The sequence below is a fragment of the Chiloscyllium plagiosum genome, unplaced genomic scaffold (genome assembly GCF_037043375.1).
Source record: "Chiloscyllium plagiosum isolate Xiang-an unplaced genomic scaffold, Cpla_swu_hap1 HiC_scaffold_34, whole genome shotgun sequence".
Taxonomy (NCBI): domain Eukaryota; kingdom Metazoa; phylum Chordata; class Chondrichthyes; order Orectolobiformes; family Hemiscylliidae; genus Chiloscyllium; species Chiloscyllium plagiosum.
Window position 1 is genome coordinate 51018699 of NW_028270172.1, and position 19020 is coordinate 51037718.

Here is a 19020-nt window from a genome sequence, read left to right on the forward strand (position 1 = left end):
AAACTTGAAAAGGTTCAAAGTTTACAAGGGTATTGTCAGAGTTGAGGGTTTGAGCTTATAGGGCTGGTGCTGTTTTCCCTGGAGCATCGGAGGCTGAGGGATGACCTTACAGAGGTTCATAAAATCATGAAGGGCATGGATAGGGCAAATAGACAAGGTCTTCGGGTTCAGGAGTACAGAACTAGAAGGTGTAGGTTTATGGTGAGGGGAAAGATTTAGAAGGGACTTAAGGGGCAACTTTTTCACGCAGAGAGTTGTGTATCAGAGGAAGTAGTGGAGGCTGGGATAATTACAGCATTTTAAAGTGCCTCTGGATGGGTTTATGAATAGGAAGGGTTTAGAGTGATATGGGCCAAGTGCCAGAAGTGGGACTCTATTAATTTAGGATATCTGGTCAGCGAGGATGAGTTGGACTGACGGGTCTGTTTCCATGTTATACATCTGACTCTAGTTGCTTCAGGTGGCACTGTAGAGAGAGCTCTTAAATTTATGTGACAATTAATGGGAAAGATTGTAGAAATGTAATTACACGGTGTTTCTTTGGTGACAGTAAATTCTGGTCCTCCATTCCCAAATCATGTAAAAGGAAGCAAAGTGAAATGCAGAGGGAAAGAAAGATTGAGCTACAAGAGATTAGATTAGATTACTTAGTGTGGAAACAGGCCCTTCGGCCCAACAAGTCCACACCGCCCCGCCGAAGCGCAACCCAACCATACCCCTACATTTACCCCTTACCTAACACTACGGGCAATTTACCATGACCAGTTCACCTGACCTGCATATCTTTGGACTGTGGGAGGAAACCGGAGCACCCGGAGGAAACCCACGCAGACAGTCGCCTGAGGCGGGAATTGAACCCGGGTCTCTGGCGCTGTGAGGCAGCAGTGCTAACCACTGTGCCACCGTGCCGCCCAGATGTCCACGAAGCGAAGAAATTTTTTGTGGACATCTATACAATAATTAAATGACGGAACATAATTTTTTACATTGATGTAAATCTCAACATCTGAAGCAGGTCTGTTTTATCCAACCTACATGATAAAGTTCAATACCTGTCAATTTTGTGTTCCTCTTATTTAAATTTTTATTTCAAAAATATATTTGCACAATTTATGAAAAAGGGTATGAAACAGTTCCATACATACTTTGCCAAAAAAAGTGGAATTTGACGTACCTCCATTAGAACTTCAATCCTGTTGCAACATTAAAAAGGCAAGTTCTAATTTTGATAGAGAATTGTTTACACTTCCATTTAAAGCAATGAAATTTAACAGACCCTTGTTATGATGTTTTGGTGAAAAAGGTTTCAACTATACCTCAGCGGCAACTGGCCTGAGCTTTACTGTGTCCTCAGCAAATAATCTTGGATCAATTGGCACAGGCACCCATGTGATGTACTTGTAGGTAAAATGTGAAGCAACTAGAGTCCGATGTACAACATGTTTTTGGAGGAACAGAAAACTCAGGCAGCAGCTGCCAGACTTCTGTATGTAATTTCCTGAGATTGCCAGAAATGGCTGTCTAACCCCCTAATTGTGTCACCATTTTTGAGCAAATGGTGCTTGCGTATTTTGGTTTCTCCATGGTAACTAGTTTTTGAATCCCACTGAGACCAAAAGCTAATCTCTCTGTCATAACTTGAAGTAGCAATATTTTTTCAAATCAGGGTAGTGTCTTGACAGGCTGTGGTAGAGTTCCCACATTGCATACCTTTTGGTCTCAATGTCCATACTGAATGAGCAGCAATTTCCTCCAAATAAGTAATGGAAGATCAAAGCCAGGGGCTTAGTTCCCAATTGCAGACATGGTAATTTAGTCACCAATTCTATCATCCTCTCTAGTGTCTGAGAATCAACCAGTATTTGCCCCTGTGGTAGCCTCCAATGTTCACGCCATCTTTCTAAAGGCACCAGCATCCAGTTGTGCCTTGGTTGATCTTTTGAGTTAATAATCCCACAGATCAGGCTCTCTAATCTTTATAAATGAATTACTGACACTCTCCCAGTTTCTGCGCACTGGCAATATTTGGCTAGTGAATTTGTGCTATAGGTTTTGTTGACTGAACACTCCTGGATGATTGTAGTGGACTTTGGTGAGATGTGGTAATTGCGTCAACGTCCGGGTCAGGAATGTGACTCTTTCTGGAAAGCTGATCTATCAGCACCATAGGCAGAATCTCCCCTTTTTTTTTTCTGCCAACCCCATTTTCCTCCTTCACTTGCCCCCCTTCCTCTTTCCACCCCCCAACTCCTTCGCTCTCGCCTTCTCTCCCCTTCCCTTCTGCCTTCCCCTGCAACTCTGGATTCCCTTGCTGATCAAGCAGTCATCTCTCCGCCTTAAATGATTCTGCCCCAAGAACTTTCCAAAGCCAGTCACCCTCAAAATAAATTCCTCCTCAATCAGTCTTGAGTTGGCACCATGCTTCTTTTGAAACTATGCCCTGTGGTGCTTGACTGTCCCAAGAAGGGGAAACATCCTCTCACCACTTACCCTGTCAAGCCTTTTAGGTAATTTGCATATTTCAATGAGACCACCTCATTCTTCTAAACTCCAGTGAGTAGAGTCGCAATTTAGACTTCGATTAGATTCCCTACAGTATGGAAACAGGCTCTTCGGTTGAATGACTCCGCACCTCCCTTCCGAAAGGGAGTGACACGCTCCCATACATTTATCCCTGATTAATGCACCTAACGCTATGGGCAATTTAATATGACCAATTCACTCGACCTGCACATCTTTTGGACTCTGGGAGGAAACCTGGGCAGACACGGGAGAATGTGCAAACTCCACATAGTCGCCTGAGGCTGGAATCAAACCCGGTTCTCTGGCACTGTGAGGCAGCAGTGCTAACCAGTGAGCCACTGTTTTTTGTTTAGTCTTTGCTCATAAAATAATTTCTCCAGACCAGGGATCAACCACATGAACGTTTTCTGAACTGCCTCCAACTAAATTATGCCTTTCCTTAAGGGCGACCAAAACAACTGTCACCCAGATGTGGTCTCACTAGAACCTGTATAGTTGCCATAAGGCTTCCCTACTCTTACAGTCCAATCCCCTTGAGATAAGGAGCAACTTTCCATTAGCACTTGTATGCTAGCTTTGCTTTATACACAAGTACCCCAACTCCTTTTTGTGTTACAGCTTTCAATGGTCTTTTTCTCCATTTAAACAATGTTTTTCTTTGGTTCTTCCTTCCAACATGATAACGTCAGGTTTTCCCACATTATGCTCCATTTGCCAACTTCTTGCCCACTCACTTAACCTGGAGAAAGCGAGGACTGTAGATACTGGAGATCAGAGTCGAGAGTGTGGTGCTGGAAAAGCACAGCAGGCCAGGCAGCATCCGAGGAGAAATGACATTATAGGCATAAGCCCTTCATCAGGAATGCGTCTTGTGGGCGGGGGGGGGGGGGGGGGTTGCTGAGAGATAAATGGGGTGGGGGGGGGTGGCTAGGGGGAAGGTAGCTGGGAATGCAATAGGTAGATGGTGGGGAGAAGGTTGATTACTTGGAGAGGAAGTTGGAGCGGATAGATGGGAAAGGCGATGGACAAGTCAAGAGGGTGGTGTTGAGTTGGAGGTTGTGACTGGGATAATGTAGTGGGAGAAGAAATGAGGAAACTGGTGAAATCTGCATTAATCCCATGCGGTTGCAGGGTACCAACGCAGAAGATGAATCCTTCTTCCTCCAGCTATCGGATGGTTAGGGTTTGGCGATGGAGGAGGCCCAGGACCTTGCATGTCCTTGGTCGAGTGGGAATGCTGTTTGACCTGCTGTGCTTTTCCAGCACCACACTCTTGATACTCACTTAATCTATCTATATGTAAACTGCTTGTATTCCTCTCAACTCGCTGTTTCATTTTTTTTTTGTGTTGTGTGGAAGTTTGGCTACAGTTTATTCAATTCCTTCAAGTCATTACATTCTATTTTTGATATTTGGTCCCAGCACTGATCCCTGTGGAACACTACTGCTCACTGATCAGAATAAAAACTCCTTATCCCCACTCAGGAGTTGGTCTGAATTGAATGTGTTTTAATGTAAAAAATATAATAGGCAAGGTAAATGAACTCCGTTCCAAGTACTAACCAATGCTCTATGACATTATTGCAATTATGGAGACTTGGCTGAAAGAGGGACAGGACTGGCAGCTGAATGTCCCAGGATTTAAAAGTTTCGGGTGTGTTAGAAGGGGATGTAAAAGTGGTGGTGGGGGAATGGGGGTGTACTGAAGGAGGAGGGGACTCTTAAAACAAGGCAATATGGATAGAACTCAAAAGCAGGAAAGATGAAATCACAATGCTGGGGGTATAATATCAGCCTCCCAACAGCCAGTGGGTGATGAGAGAATATGTAGACAGATTTTAGGAAGATGCAAAAACAGTAGTTGGGTGATTTTTAACTTTGCTATATTGACTGGGACTCACTTTGTGCTAGGGGTTTGCATGGGTGGAATTCGTAAAGACCATTCAAGAGAGTTTCTTGACACTATGTAAACAGTTCAACCAGGGAAAAGGGTTTTACTGGACTGGATTTGGGAAATGAGCCCGGCCAGGCGAGTGAAGTTTCAGTAGGGGAGCATTTTGGGAGTAGTGACCATAACACAGTGAGTTTTAGCATACTCATGGATAGGGATAACAGCAGTCCTTGGTTGAAGGTGTTGAACTGGGGTAAGGCACACTACGAATATTTAGTGGGAACTGGAGAAGGTTGATTGGAGACAACTGTTTCAGGGTAAATCCCCATTGAAATACTCCCATATGTCCAAGTGGCAGATAAGAACTGCAGATGCTGTAAATGCCATGAGGCTGTGGAGAGATATTGGGAGCGAAGGAAAAATGGACCAGGGTGTCCCGGAGGTAACAGTCCCTGCGGAAGATAGAGAGGGGAGGGGAATGTGTATCTGGTGGTGGCATACAGCTGACGGTGGCAAGATTGATGGCTGATCTTCTGGATGTGACTGTTAGTGGGATGGCAGGTAAGGGCAGAGAACCCTAACACTGTTGCAGGAGGAGGTGAGGGTGGAGGTGCAGGAGATGGGGCAGACACAGATGAGCCTCCTGTTGACAAAAGTGCTGGGGAATCTTTTGATTGAGAAAGAAGGTGGACATTTCAGAGGTTCTTTGTCAAAGTTAATCTCATCAGAACACACACAATGGAGATGAGGAAGCTGGGAGAATGGAATGGAGTCTCTACAGGAAGCTGGGTGTGAGGATATAGGTAGAGTGGGACCTCAGGTAGCTGTGGGAGTTGGTGGGTTTAGAGTCTATATTAGTGGCCTATTTGAATTGCCTGCCACTTCAACATGCTACCCTATTCCCCGGCCAACATCTGTCTCAGGTTCATTGCAGTGTTTGAGCGAAGCTCTGCGCAAGCTGGAAGAACAGCACCTTTTGGACTAAGCAGCCCTCCAGAATCAGTATCGAATTCAAACATTTTAGTGCCTGCACTCTCCCATGTTCTAGCCCTTTACCCCACACACTAGACCTTGTTATCACATAGTCTGCCTTTACACACTACCTATTGTTAGCCACTAACAGTCTCTATTAACAGCTATTCACCCCTCCTCGTCCAGCTCGTTATCCACTCCTTTGTCTGTCTAACTACCCTTTTGTCTCTTTGAGCTCTATCCCCACTCCCCCCTCGCCCAATCTTCACATAATCTGATATTTTCCAGAGGCACTAATGTTCCTCTTAGGGCAAGGCTGATCGATATAGGAAATGCTGGATGACCAGAGAATTGAGGCTCTAGTTGAGGAAAAGGAGGTATATGGCAGGTATAGACAGATGGGATCACTCTTGAGTATAATGTGAGTGGGTGTATACTCTAGGGAAATTGGCAGGGCAAAAAGGATACATGAGGTTGGATTTGTGTTAACCCTATTTGCCAAATCTAAGAGATTTTACAATGGACATTAAGGATAAAAGGCTAACTAGGGAGAGAATAGGTCCTCCTAAAGATCAATAAGGCCATCCTGTGAGTTACACAGTAAAGGAGTATTTCACACCAGTGTTTATTGTGGAGAGCAGTATTGAAGCTTGAGAACTTGGAGAAATGAGCAGTGATGTCTTGAAAGGTGTTTATAATACAGAGGTGGTGCTGGATGTCTTAAAATGCATAAAGATGGATAAATGTTGGGATCTGATCAGGCATATTCTAGAAGCTGTTGGAGGGCACTTTGGGATTTTAGTGTCTGCATGTATTTGGAAAGGCAAGGACTGATTGAGATAGTCAACATGGCTTTGAGTGTGGGAATCATATCTCACTAACTTGACTGAGTTTTCTTTTCAGAAGAAGTGACAAAGATGATTGAAGGCAGAGTGGTGGATGCTGTCCACTTGGACTTCAGTAAGGCATTCAACAAGGTTCCACATTGTAGACTGGCTAGCATGGTTAGATCTCTCAGAATCCAGGGAGAACTAGCCATTTGGATTAAAAAAAATTGGCTTGATGGTAGGACACAGTGGTGGTGGAGGTTTGTTATTCAGACTGAGGCCTGTGACCAGTGGTGATCTGCAAGGATCAGTGCTGGGTCCACTGCTTTTTGTCATTCATATAAATGATTTGGATGTGAAAATAGGAGGGGTGATTGTTTGTAGATGGCACCAAAATTGGTGGTATAGTGGACAGTGAAAAAGCTTATCTCGGTTCAACATGATCTTGATCAATTATTCTGATGGGCTGAGGATAGACAAATGGAGTTTAATGTGAAGTGTTGTATATTGCTAAGGGAAATCAGGGGAAAACTTGCACATTTAATGATGGGTACTGGGAAGTGTTGCAGAACAAAGAGACCTTTGGGTTATAGATTCATAGTTCCTTGAACTCCGAGTCATAGACAGACACTTGCATTCACTACCCTGGTACACTTGATGTTTATTCATCAGAACACTGAATACACGATTTGGGATGTCTTGTTGTGGCTGTACATGACATCTGTTAGACCACTTTTGGAATACTACATTCAGTTCTGGTCTCCCTGCTACAGAAAAGATGTTGAGTAGCTTGAAAGAGTTCCGAAAAAAGTTTCAGGGATGTTGCCATGGTTGGAGGTTTTGAGCTATAGAGAGAGGTTGAATATACAGGAGCTATTTTCCCTGGAGTGTCAAAGCTGAGGGGGATCTTAGAGGTTTATAAAATTGAGATACATGGATTGGGTGAATAGCCAAAGTCTTTTCCCAGGATAGGGAAGTCCTAAAGTGGAGGGCATGAGTTTACGATGAGAGGACAAAGATATGAGAGAGACCTCCTGGGCATTGTTCTCATGCAGAGGGTGGTGTGTGTATGGAATGAGCTGCCAGGGGGAGTGGTGGAGGCTGGTACAATAACAACATTTAAAAAACATCTAGATGGGTACTTGAATAGGAAGAGGGAGCAAATTACTGCAGTGCAGGAATCTTTACTGAAACCAAATATTGGTAATTGGAGTGGATCAGGCAGCATCCATAGAGAAGAATGCAAGCTAATGTTTCAAGTCTAGATGATTCTTCAAAGCTGATGTGACTTCACTTAGCTTACTCTCTCTCTCTCCATGGATGCTGCATATCCCACTGTGACTTCCAGCATTTTGTCATTGTTATCAGAGTTTAGAGGAGTATTTGACAAATGCTGGTAAATAGGTCTAGATTAATTTAGGAATTTGGTTGGCATGGATAAGTTGGACTGAATGCTGATCAATGACTGTCATTTGCTTGCTCATGAAAACGTTGTCCCAACTTTATTCTCTAATCACCTGATGAAGGAGCGTCGCTCCGAAAGGTAGTGTGCTTCCAATTAAACCTGTTGGACTATAACCTGGTGTTGTGAGATTTTTAACCTTATTCTCTAAGGGTTCTTTAACTTTCACTTAAATGTGCAAAAATAGAGAAAGCAAATTGAAAATAAGATGTAATTGGTGCAACTTACAAAAGTAACAAATGTATTGTGTGGCTACTTTTGTTTTCTGTGGTGGAGGTGGGTTCTATTTAGCATTTAAGAGCGCATTAAATAATTATTTGAATTTTTTAAAAAGTTGGAGGTGGAAAGCAGGAGAATGTGACTTTTTTTAAAAAAAAGTCATCATCTTTTTGAAGAGCCAGTGCAGACCACCACCTGAGTCATGTGATTGAATATTTTCTAAAGTGGTGCTTGATAGGTTTCTGGGAATTAAACGTTATTAGGAACAAATGTGAATGTGCAAATTGAAATAAATATATGTGTGATCTTGAAGAGTGGAACTTCTTGAAGTGCTGAATGGCCTATTCCTGCTTCTAATTCATATATTCTCGTGTTGTGAATGGTCCTCTGCAGCTTAATTTGGTTTTCTTTGAAACCCTGCCTTTTTATGATGCATAGCTTTATGTTAAAATGTTTGCAATGTCTTTTATAATTCCATAATTCAGCTTTGTTGGAAATTCATCCTGTGGTTCAAGTGATTAGAGTTAATCTGCTTTCCCACTTTGGATCTTTGTGGCTGAAATTTTAATACTTTATAACAATGTACTAAATTCTAGATACTTGATCTGACAATTGTCAGCTGAATTAGATGGTTATGTTTCAGTTGCCAATCCATTTAATATTGACATGTGCATAAATAATGGAGGAGAGATGAATTTCTGGATGTGCAATATGATAGTATGGAGACCTAATGGGTGGGATGTGAATGATGCACTTTTTCTTTTGGTTTGTAGTTAAAAATACCAGCTGATGATAAATTGGAAAGATTTTGGATTGATTTCAATCTGGGAAGTCGCAGTATAACGTTTTTCATTAAAGATGACAGTCAGGATAATGAGGTAAGAGTGATTGCATTGTATAATGTGGCTTTATTTCAATGCTAACATAGACTAAATGTACAGATGTCATAAAATTGTATTTTTGTTCTAATATTGTGGATCTTGAGCTTGATGAGAACCTTTGTCTTGAGTTCTGTGCTCAGCATGCTTTTTTTCCCCTATAACTTTTGTCGATGGATTTACTATCAATGGATGTAACTTTACTATCAATGGATGTAAGTTTACTCACTAAGCTGGAAAGTTTATTTTCAAATGTTTTTTCACCATACTAGGTGACATCATCAGTAAGTCTCTAGTGAATCGCTGGTGTTATGTCCTGTTTTCTGTTTGTGCTTAGGTTTCCTTTGGTTGGTGATGTCAATTTCTGCTCAGAGGGTGATAGATGGCATCCAAGTCAATATGTTTGTTAGAGTTTTGGTTGGAAAACCATGCTTCTAGGAATTCTCATCCATGTTTATTTAGCTTTTCTTAGGATGGATGTGTTGGCAGAGTCAAAATGGCCTCCTTCCCCATCTGTATGTAAAGATACTAGTGAAAGAGAGTCATGTCGTTTTGTGGCTAGTTGATGTTCATGTGTCCTGGTAGCTAGTTTTTTGTCTGTTTGTCCACTGTATTGTTACAATTCTTGAAAGGTATTTTATAAATGTTCATTTTGCTTATTGTCTGTATAGAGTCTTTTAAGTTCATTTACTGTTTTAATGTGTTGGTGGGTTTGTGGGCTACCGTGATGCCAAGGGGTCTGTGTAGTCTGGCAGGCATTTCTGAGATGTCTAAACACACAAATAGAAAGCGGGCCATAACACCAGTCCTTCACTGGAGGCTCACTGATGACAATGTCTGAAAATGAACCTTCCAGCTCAGTGAGCAAACTAACATCTAGAACCTCAACCTGAGCTACAAATCTTTTCAAAATTTGCTATTACTATCAATGTCTGAAAACTTCACATTTTACTTAGTTCTATCATAAACTATTCATCTTGTAACTATAGTTTCAGCATAAATTTACTTTGGAAGAGCGGAAATAAGTTTTGGATCTCACAAACTCTCATTTGTCACTTTATTTCCAGGTGCAACTTTTTTTAAATCGGGGGGTTAACAAGGATAGGAGCGAGTGTGACCAGGTAGTTGTTATGGGGGACTTGTAACTTTCCAAATATTGACCAGAAATACTATAGTTTGAATAGTTTAGATGGGTCAGTTGTCCAAATGTGTGCAGGAGGGTTTCCTGACACAATATGTACACAGGCCAACAAGGGGCAAGGCCACATTGGATTTGGTACTGGGTAATGAACCAAGCCAGATGTTGGATTTGGAAGTAGGTGAGCACTTTGGTGATAGTGATGACACTTCAGTTATGTTTACTTGAACAATGGAAAGGGATAAGTATACACCAGAGGGAACGACTTACAGCTGGGGGAAAGGCAATTATGATGCAATTAGGCAAGATTTAGAATGCATACAAGGGGGAAGGAGACTGCAGGGGATGGGCATAATTTGAAATGTGGAGCTTATTCAAGGAACAACTACTGTGGGTCCCTGATAAGTACGTAACTATTAGGCAGGGATGAAGTTGTTGAGCGCGGGAACCGTGGTTTACTAAGGAAGTTGAATCTCTTGTCAAGAGGAAGAAGATGAGACATGAAGGCTCAGTTAGGGCTCTTGAGAGTTACAAGTTAGTTAGAAAAGACCTAAAGAGGGAATTAACAAGAGCCAGGAGGGGACATGAAAGTTGTTGGCAGATAGGGTATGTCAGGAATTTTAAAAAATGAGTAGAGTAAGATTAGGGCCAGTCAAGGACAGTACTGGAAAGTTGTGTGTAGAGTCAGGAGATAGGGCAGCGCTAAATAAATATTTTTCGTCAGTATTCACACTTGAAAAAGACAATGTGGGCGAGGAGAATACTGAGATACAGGCTACTAAACTAGATGAGATTGAGGTTCACAAAGAGGAGGTGTTAGCAATTCTGGAAAGTGTGAAAATATACAAGTCCCCTGGGCTGAATGGGATTTATCCAAGGATTCTCTGGAAAGCCAGGGAGCAGATTGCTGAAACTTTGGCTTTGATTTTTGTCATCACTGTCTGCAAGAATTGTGCCAGAAGACTGGAGGATAAAAATAATATTATCCCCTCATTCAGGAAAGGGAGGAGAGACAACTCTGGTAATTATAGACCAGTGAACCTCACTTCTTTGTGGGTAAAGTGCTGGAAAAGGTTTATAAGAGGATTTATAATCATTTTGAGAGGAATAAGTTGATTGGGGATTAGGGTCAGCACAGTGGTTAGCACTGCTGCCTCACAATGCCAAGGACCTGGGTTCAATTCCAGCCTCAGAAAACTCTGTGGAGTTTGCACATTCTCCCTGTGTCTGTGTGGGTTTCCTCCAGGTGCTCCGGTTTCCTTCCATAATCTCAAAGATGTACAGGTTAAGTAACTGAGCTCTAACTGAGCTAAATCACCAATAGTGTTCAGGGATGCATAGGTTAGGTATATTAGTCAGGGATAAATGTCAAGTAGTGGGGTGGGGGAGTGGGTCTGGGTGGGATACTCTTCGGAGGATTGGTGTGGACTGGTTGGGCTGAAGGGTCTATTTCTGAGCTGAAAATGTGTTGCTGGAAAAGTGCAACAGGTCAGGCAGCATCCAAGGAGCAGGAGAATCGACGGTTCGGGCATGAGCCCTTCTTCAGGAATGATTCCTGAAGAAGGGCTCATGCCCAAAACGTCGATTCTCCTGCTCCTTGGATGCTGCCTGACCTGCGCTTTTCCAGCAACACATTTTCAGCTCTGATCTCCAGCATCTGCAGTCCTCACTTTCTCCCTGAAGGGTCTATTTCCACACTAGAGATTCTGGGAAAGTCAACACGGTTTTGTGAAGAGTAGGTTGTACCTCACAAGCCTTATTGAGGGGGTGGGGGGGGGGCGCGCGCGCACGGTGGCTCAGGGTTAGCACCGCTACCTCACAGCGCAAGGGACCCAGGTTCGATTCCAGCCTTGGGTGAATGTCTGTGTAGAGTTAGCACGTTATCCCTGTATCTGTGTGGGTTTCTTTTGGCTGCTCCAGTTTCCTCCCATAATCCAAAGACGTTCAGGTTAGGTGAATTGGCCATGTTCAATTGCCCATAATGTTCTGGAATGTGTACATTAGGTGCATTAGTCAGGGGTGATAATAATAGGGTAGGAGAATGGCTCTGGTAGGTTACTCTTTGGAGGATTGGTGTGGACTTGTTGGGCCGAAAGGCCTGTTTCCGTACTATAAAGATTCTCTGATTCTATGAGTCCTTTGAGACAGTGATCAAACGGGTAGATGAGGGTAAAGTGGTTGATGTAGCATATGTAGATTTCAGTAAGGCGTTTGATAAGGTTCCCTGAGGTAGGCTATTGCACAAAATATGGAGGCATGGGATTGAGGGTGATTTAGCAGTTTGGTTCAGAAATTGGCCAGCTGAAAGAAGACAGAGGGTGTTGATTGATGGGAAATGTTCATCCTAGAGTTCAGTTACTAGTGGTGTACCGCAAGGATGTGTTTTGGGCCACTGCTATTTGTCATTTTCAAAAATGACCTGGATGAGGGTGTAGAAGCATGGGTTAGTAAATTTTGCAGACAACACTAAGATAGGCAGTTGTGAATAGTAGGTAAAAACAATGACTGCAAATGCTGGAAACCAGATTCTGGATCAGTGGTGCTGGAAGAGCACAGCAATTCAGGCAGCATCCGATGAGCAGCAAAATCGACATTTCGGGCAAAAGCCCTTCATCAGGAAAGGGCTTTTGCTGCTCGTCGGATGCTGCCTGAATTGCTGTGCTCTTCCAGCACCACTGATCCAGAGTTGTGAATAGTGCCAAAGGAGGTTGCAGGTTACAGAGGGACATCGATAAACTGCAGAGCTGGACAGAGAGGTGGAAAATGGAGTTTAATGTTGAAAAATATAAGGTGATTCACTTTGAAAGGAGTAACAGGAATACAGAGTACTGGGCTAATGCTAAGATTCTTGGTAGTGTCGATGAGCAGAGAGACCTGTGTCCATGTACATAAATCCCTGAAAGCTGCCACTCAGGTTGATAGGGTTGTTAAGAAGGCATATGGTGTGTTAACGTTTATTGGTAGAGGGAATGAGTTTTGGAACCATGAAGTCATATTGCAGCTGTACAAAACTCTGGTGCAGTTGCATTTGGAGTATTGCGTATAGTTCTGGTCACCGCATTGTAGGAACAAATGAGGAAGCATTATAAATGGTTCAGAGGAGATTGAGGGCTTGAGGCTGTTTTTGTTCGAAGAAGGTTGAGATGTGACTTAATTGAGACATTTAATATAATCAGAGTTAAGTAGGGTAGACAGTGAGAGCCTTTTTTCCTATGGTGATGGCCAGCACGAGGGTACATAGCTTTAAATTGAGGGGTGATAGATATAGGCCAGGTATCAGAGGTAGTTTCTTTACTCAGTAATAGAGGCATGGAACACACTGCCTTCAACAGTGGTAGACTCGCCAAGTTTAACAGCATTTAAATGGTCATTGGATAGGCATATGGATGAAAATGGGATAGTGTAGGATAGATGGGCTTTAGATTGTTGCACTGAACTGTGAAACCATCGAGGGCCTCGGGTCTGTACTGTGCTGTAATGTTCTATGTTCTAAGGATTTATATTTTAGGTTAAGATTTTGGGCTATGGAAGTTCATGGTCAGAATGTTGGCTATCAACAGACTCTGCAAAATGTATTGTAGGATGAACATTCACAGGTACAAAAATATGGGAACGTACTTGAAGGTTGGTTTCAATTTCAAAGAAGAGCATAAAGTCTTTTTTTTTTCCCTAGGTGGACCTCTGGGAGACCGTCAGTTTATTACAAGATGGAGTCAAAAGTTTTGGTGTGCAAGGTAATGGAATGAATGGTAGTAATTAAACGTTGACTCTTTAGTGTTTTCTCCATAGGATGTGAACATGGCTGGAAAAGGCAGCATTTATTCCCTATCCGTAATTACCCTTGAGTCAGTGGTTACAAGCTATTGTCTTCAAACAGGCCGTTTGACACACCATATCTGTGGTGACCATGATGCCATTATAAACTAAGCTCATCTACCTGCACATGGCCTGTATCCTTCTATTCATTGCCTCTTCGTGTCTATACAACTGCCTGTAAACATCACTAATGTATCTGCTTCTGCCACTTCCTCTGACAGCACTTTGTAGGCACTGACCACTCTCTCAAATTTTGCTTTTAAATAAACACAATCTCCCTTTTTAAACTTTACCTCCCATAATAACTTTAACCTCGGCTCCCTCATGTATTTGAGATTTCCACCCTGGAAAAAAGACTCCTATCCTCCTGAAGAAGGGCTTATGCCCGAAACGTCGATTCTCCTGTTCCTTGGATGCTGCCTGACCTGCGCTTTTCCAGCAACACATTTCCAGCTCTGATCTCCAGCATCTGCAGACCTCACTTTCTCCTCCTATCCACCTCATCCATGACCTTCAATATTTTACATCTATCTAACAGTTCGTCCAAAGTCATCTTTCTGGAGAAAACAATAACATTTGTCCAAACTCCCCTTTTTCTAGTAAATATATTCTAGGCAACATCCTGGTAAACCTCTTTTCTACCCTCTCCAAAGCCTCCACATCTTTCCTGTTGTGTGGTGACCAGAACTGCACACAGTTGAGCCACTACAACACATGTACAGGCATTGACTTAAAAACTATCCAAGCTGATCATTACTGTTCATGGACCTATGAGCTGCTCTGACTGCCATTTATATTTTACACCAGGAATAAAAAAGACAGGATGTGGATTAAGTAAGGAGCTAAGATTCCTTCTCCCAATGCCTATTCTATCCTTCTGATCATAAGGACTATCCCATATCCTTTTCCAATTTGCTCATCTTTTCTAGACTCTTTAGTTCCTATTGGTCTAGGAGAAAGTGAGGTCTGCAGAGCTGAAAATGTGTTGCTGGAAAAGCGCAGGCAAAGAAGAAGGGCTCATGCCCGAAACGTCGATTCTCCTGCTCCTTGGATGCTGACTGACCTGCTGCGCTTTTCTAGCAACACATTTTCAGTTCCTATTGGTCATCTTGCAACTTTTATTCCGTGACTTAGTTGAGGAACCAATACTTTATTATTCACTCCTGTTGCAAATACTTTGCATTCAGGGGATATAATGCCAATAATTTCATCATTATCATCTTTTGAGGTGCCTTTAGTCCCTAAAGCTTTAACATTCAATTTTTTCCTGTAAATTTGCGCGCACACATTCCACTTTTGTGGAAAAAAAATCCTGACCCCTCCCAATCAATTGTCTTTGTGGCATAAGGCAGCCAGGTACCAAGATGTTGAAATAGTTTTGTTTATGTAACTTCAACTCCTCCTTCCAGACATGGCTAACTGCTTTCAATTCCTTTTATTACAGTTTGTCCTTGTCCCTTAACAGTTTATTCCAGACAGTTAGTGCTGCTTCTATCAATCCATGAACAGTTAAGGTGATTAAGTTTTCATGATCACACCACTGGATATTACCACCTTTTGGGAGTGCATTAGGGGTTGTGGAGCTGAAGGAGATTACAGAGATATTTGCAAACGAAGATGAGAATTTTAATATTCAACTTGTTCATATTCTGTACAGTTACCTGGACACTTTGTTTCAGGAGGCAGTCACACCTGGGAGATTAAGTAATTCACATTCAGTTAGTGATCAGAGTGTGACTGTAAGTGAGGCAGGTAGGGGGAACCTGAGTTCAGGAGTGCAGGAGCCTCAGCCCTTGACCTTGTCCAACAGGTATGAGATTCTTGCTCCCTGTACGGATGAGGAAAAGGGCTCTGGACAGGATGAGCCAGCTGACCACGGCACCATGGTGCAAGAGGGGGGGAGCAAAAAGACAAGTAGTTGTTATAGGGGATTCTATAATTAGGGGGACAGATAGTATCCTTTGCGAGCTGGATAGGGAGTCTCGCATGGTGTGTTGCCTGCCCGGTGCCAGGGTTCGGGACATCTCTGACCGGCTTGAAAGGATATTGGCGTGGGAGGGGGAGGATCCAGTTGTTGTGGTCCACGTAGGGAGTAACAACATAGACAAAGCTAGGGTGGAGGACCTATTTGGGGATTATCGAGCACGAGGAAGGAAATTGAAATACAGGTCCTCAAGGGTCATAATCTCCGGATTACTGCCGGAGCCACGTGCCAATTGGCATAGGGATAAGAAAATTAGGGAAGTAAACACATGGCTAAGGGATTGGTGTGGGAAAGAGGGATTCCACTTCATGGGGCATTGGCATCAGTTTTGGAACCGGGGGGATCTGTACCGTTGGGACGGTCTCCACCTGAACCGATCAGGTACCAATGTTCTAGCAAAGAGGATAAATAGGGTGGTCAGTAGGACTTTAAACCTCTGATTTGAGGGGAAGGGAAAGTGAAAGCGACAGGGAGCATGGAGTTAAATGGAAAGATAAGCGGCAGGATAGCATATGTGCAGGCAGATTTAAACTTGAGACAGACTGGGAATGCAGCAAAAAGGAAGGATAACTTAGGACATCTTATGACTTCCAATATCTCTAATGATAAGAAAGTTAACATTAAGGCACTTTACCTGAATGCTCGTAGCATTCATAACAAAGCAGACGAACTAATGGCACAGATCATCGTGAATGATTATGATGTGGTAGGCATCACAGAGATGTGGTTACAGGGGGGTCAGGACTGGCTGTTAAACATCCAAGGGTTTTCAACTTATCAAAAGACAGGGAGGTGAGCAGAGGGGACGGGGCTGCCTTGTTAGTTAAGAACAAAATTAAATCTATGGTGCTAAATGACATAACGCCGGATGATGTGGAGTCTGTGTGGGTGGAATTGAGGAACCACAAAGGCAAAAAAAACATAGTGGGAGTTATGTACAGACCCCCTAACAGTGGTCAGGACCAGGGGCGCAACATGTACCGGGAAATAGAGAAGGCATGTCAGAAAGGCAAGGTCACAGTGATCATGGGAGACTTCAATATGCAGGTGGACTGGGTAAATAATGTTGCCAGTGGATCCAAAGAAAGGGAATTCATGGAATGCTTACAGGATGGCTTTTTGGAACAGCTTGTCATGGACCCCACAAGGGAGCAGGCTATTCTGGACCTAGTGCTATGTAATGAACCAGACTTTATAAAAAAATCTTAAAGTAAGGGAACACTTAGGAAGCAGCGATCATAATATGGTAGAGCTCAGTCTGCAGTTTGAAAGAGAGAAGGCAAAATCAGATGTAATGGTGTTACAGTTAAGTAAAGGTAACTATGAGCGCATGAGAGAGGAACTGACGAAAATAGACTGGAAGTAGAGTCTAGCAGGGAAGACAGTAGAGCAAAAATGGCGGGAGTTTGTGGGTAAAATTGAGGACACAGTACAGAAGTTCATCCCCAAGAAGAGAAAGATTATCCGGGGAGGGGTTAGACAGCCATGGCTGACAAAGGAAGTCAGGAAATCTATCAAAGAAAAAGAGAGAGCCTATAAAGAGGCCAAGAGCACTGGGAAATCAGAAGATTGGGAAGGCTACAAAAACAAACAGGATAACAAAGAGAGAAATATTAGAAATGATAGTAAAACTTTCTTTCGACACATAAGAAACAAACGACAGGCAAGAGTAGACATTGGGCCACTTCAAACTGATGCTGGAAGCCTAGTGATGGGAGATAAGGAAATAGCAGGAGAACTTAATAAGTACTTTGCATCAGTCTTCACAGTGGAAGACATGAGTAATATCCCAACAATTAAAGGGAGTCAGGGGGCTGAGTTGAGTATGGTTGCCATTACAAAAGAGAAGGTGCTAGAAAAGCTAAAAGGTCTTAAAATTGATAAATCTCCTGGCCCTGATGGGTTACATCCTAGAGTTCTGAGGGAGGTGGCTGAGGAAATAGCGGAGGCGTTGGTTGAGTTCTTTCAAAAGTCACTGGAGTCCGGGAAAGTCCCAGATGATTGGAAAATCACTGTTGTAACCCCCTTGTTCAAGAAAGGATCAAGGCAAAAGATGGAAAATTATAGGCCAATTAGCCTAACCTCGATTGTTGGTAAAATTCTAGAATCCACCATTAAGGATGAGGTTTCTAAATTCTTGGAAGAGCAGGGTCGGATTAGAACAAGTCAACATGGATTTAGTAAGGGGAGGTCGTGCCTGACAAACCTGTTGGAGTTCTTTGAAGAGGTGACAAGTAGGTTAGACCAGGGAAACCCAGTGGATATGGTCTACCTAGACTTCCAAAAGTCCTTTGATAAGCTGCCACATGGGAGGCTGCTGAGCAAGGTGAGGGCCCATGGTGTTCGAGGTGAGCTACTGGTATGGATAGAGGATTGGCTGTCTGACAGGAGGCAGAGAGTTGGGATAAAAGGTTCTTTTTCGGAATGGCAGCCGGTGACAAGCGGTGTCCTGCAGGGTTCAGTGTTGGGGCCGCAGCTGTTCACATTATATATTAATGATTGGATGAAGGGACTGGGGGCATTCTAGCGAAGTTTGCCGATAATACAAAGTTAGGTGGACAGGAAGTGGGGAAGTGGGGAGGCTGCAGAAGGATCTAGACAGTTTGGAGGAGTGGTCCAGGAAATAGTTGATGGAATTCAATGTGAGCAAATGCGAGGTCTTGCACTTTGGGAAAAAGAATAGAAGCATGGATTACTTTCTAAATGGTGAGAAAATTCGTAAAGCCAAAGTACAGAGGGATCTGGGAGTGCTAGTTGAGGATTCTCTAAAGGTAAACATGCAGGTTGAGTCAGTGATTAAGAAAGCGAATGCAATGTTGTCAATTATCTCAAGAGGGTTGGAATATAAAAGCACTGTTGTGCTACTGAGACTTTATAAAGCTCTGGTTAGGCCCCATTTGGAGTACTGTGTCCAGTTTTGGTCCCCACACCTCAGGAAGAACATACTGGCACTGGAGCGTGTCCAGCGGAGATTCACACGGATGATCCCTGGAATGGTAGGTCTAACATACGAGGAACGGCTGAGGATCCTGGGATTGTATTCATTGGAGTTTAGAAGATTAAGGGGAGATCTAATAGAAACTTACAAGATAATACATGGCTTGGAAAGGGTGGACGCTAGGAAATTGTTTCCGTTAGGCGAGGAGTCGAGGACCCGTGGACACAGCCTTAGAATTAGAGGGGGTAAATTCAGAACAGAAATGCGGAGACATTTCTTTAGCCAGAGAGTGGTGGGCCTGTGGAATTCATTGCCACAGAGTACGGTGGAGGCTGGGAAGCTAAATGTCTTCAAGGCAGAAATTGATAAATT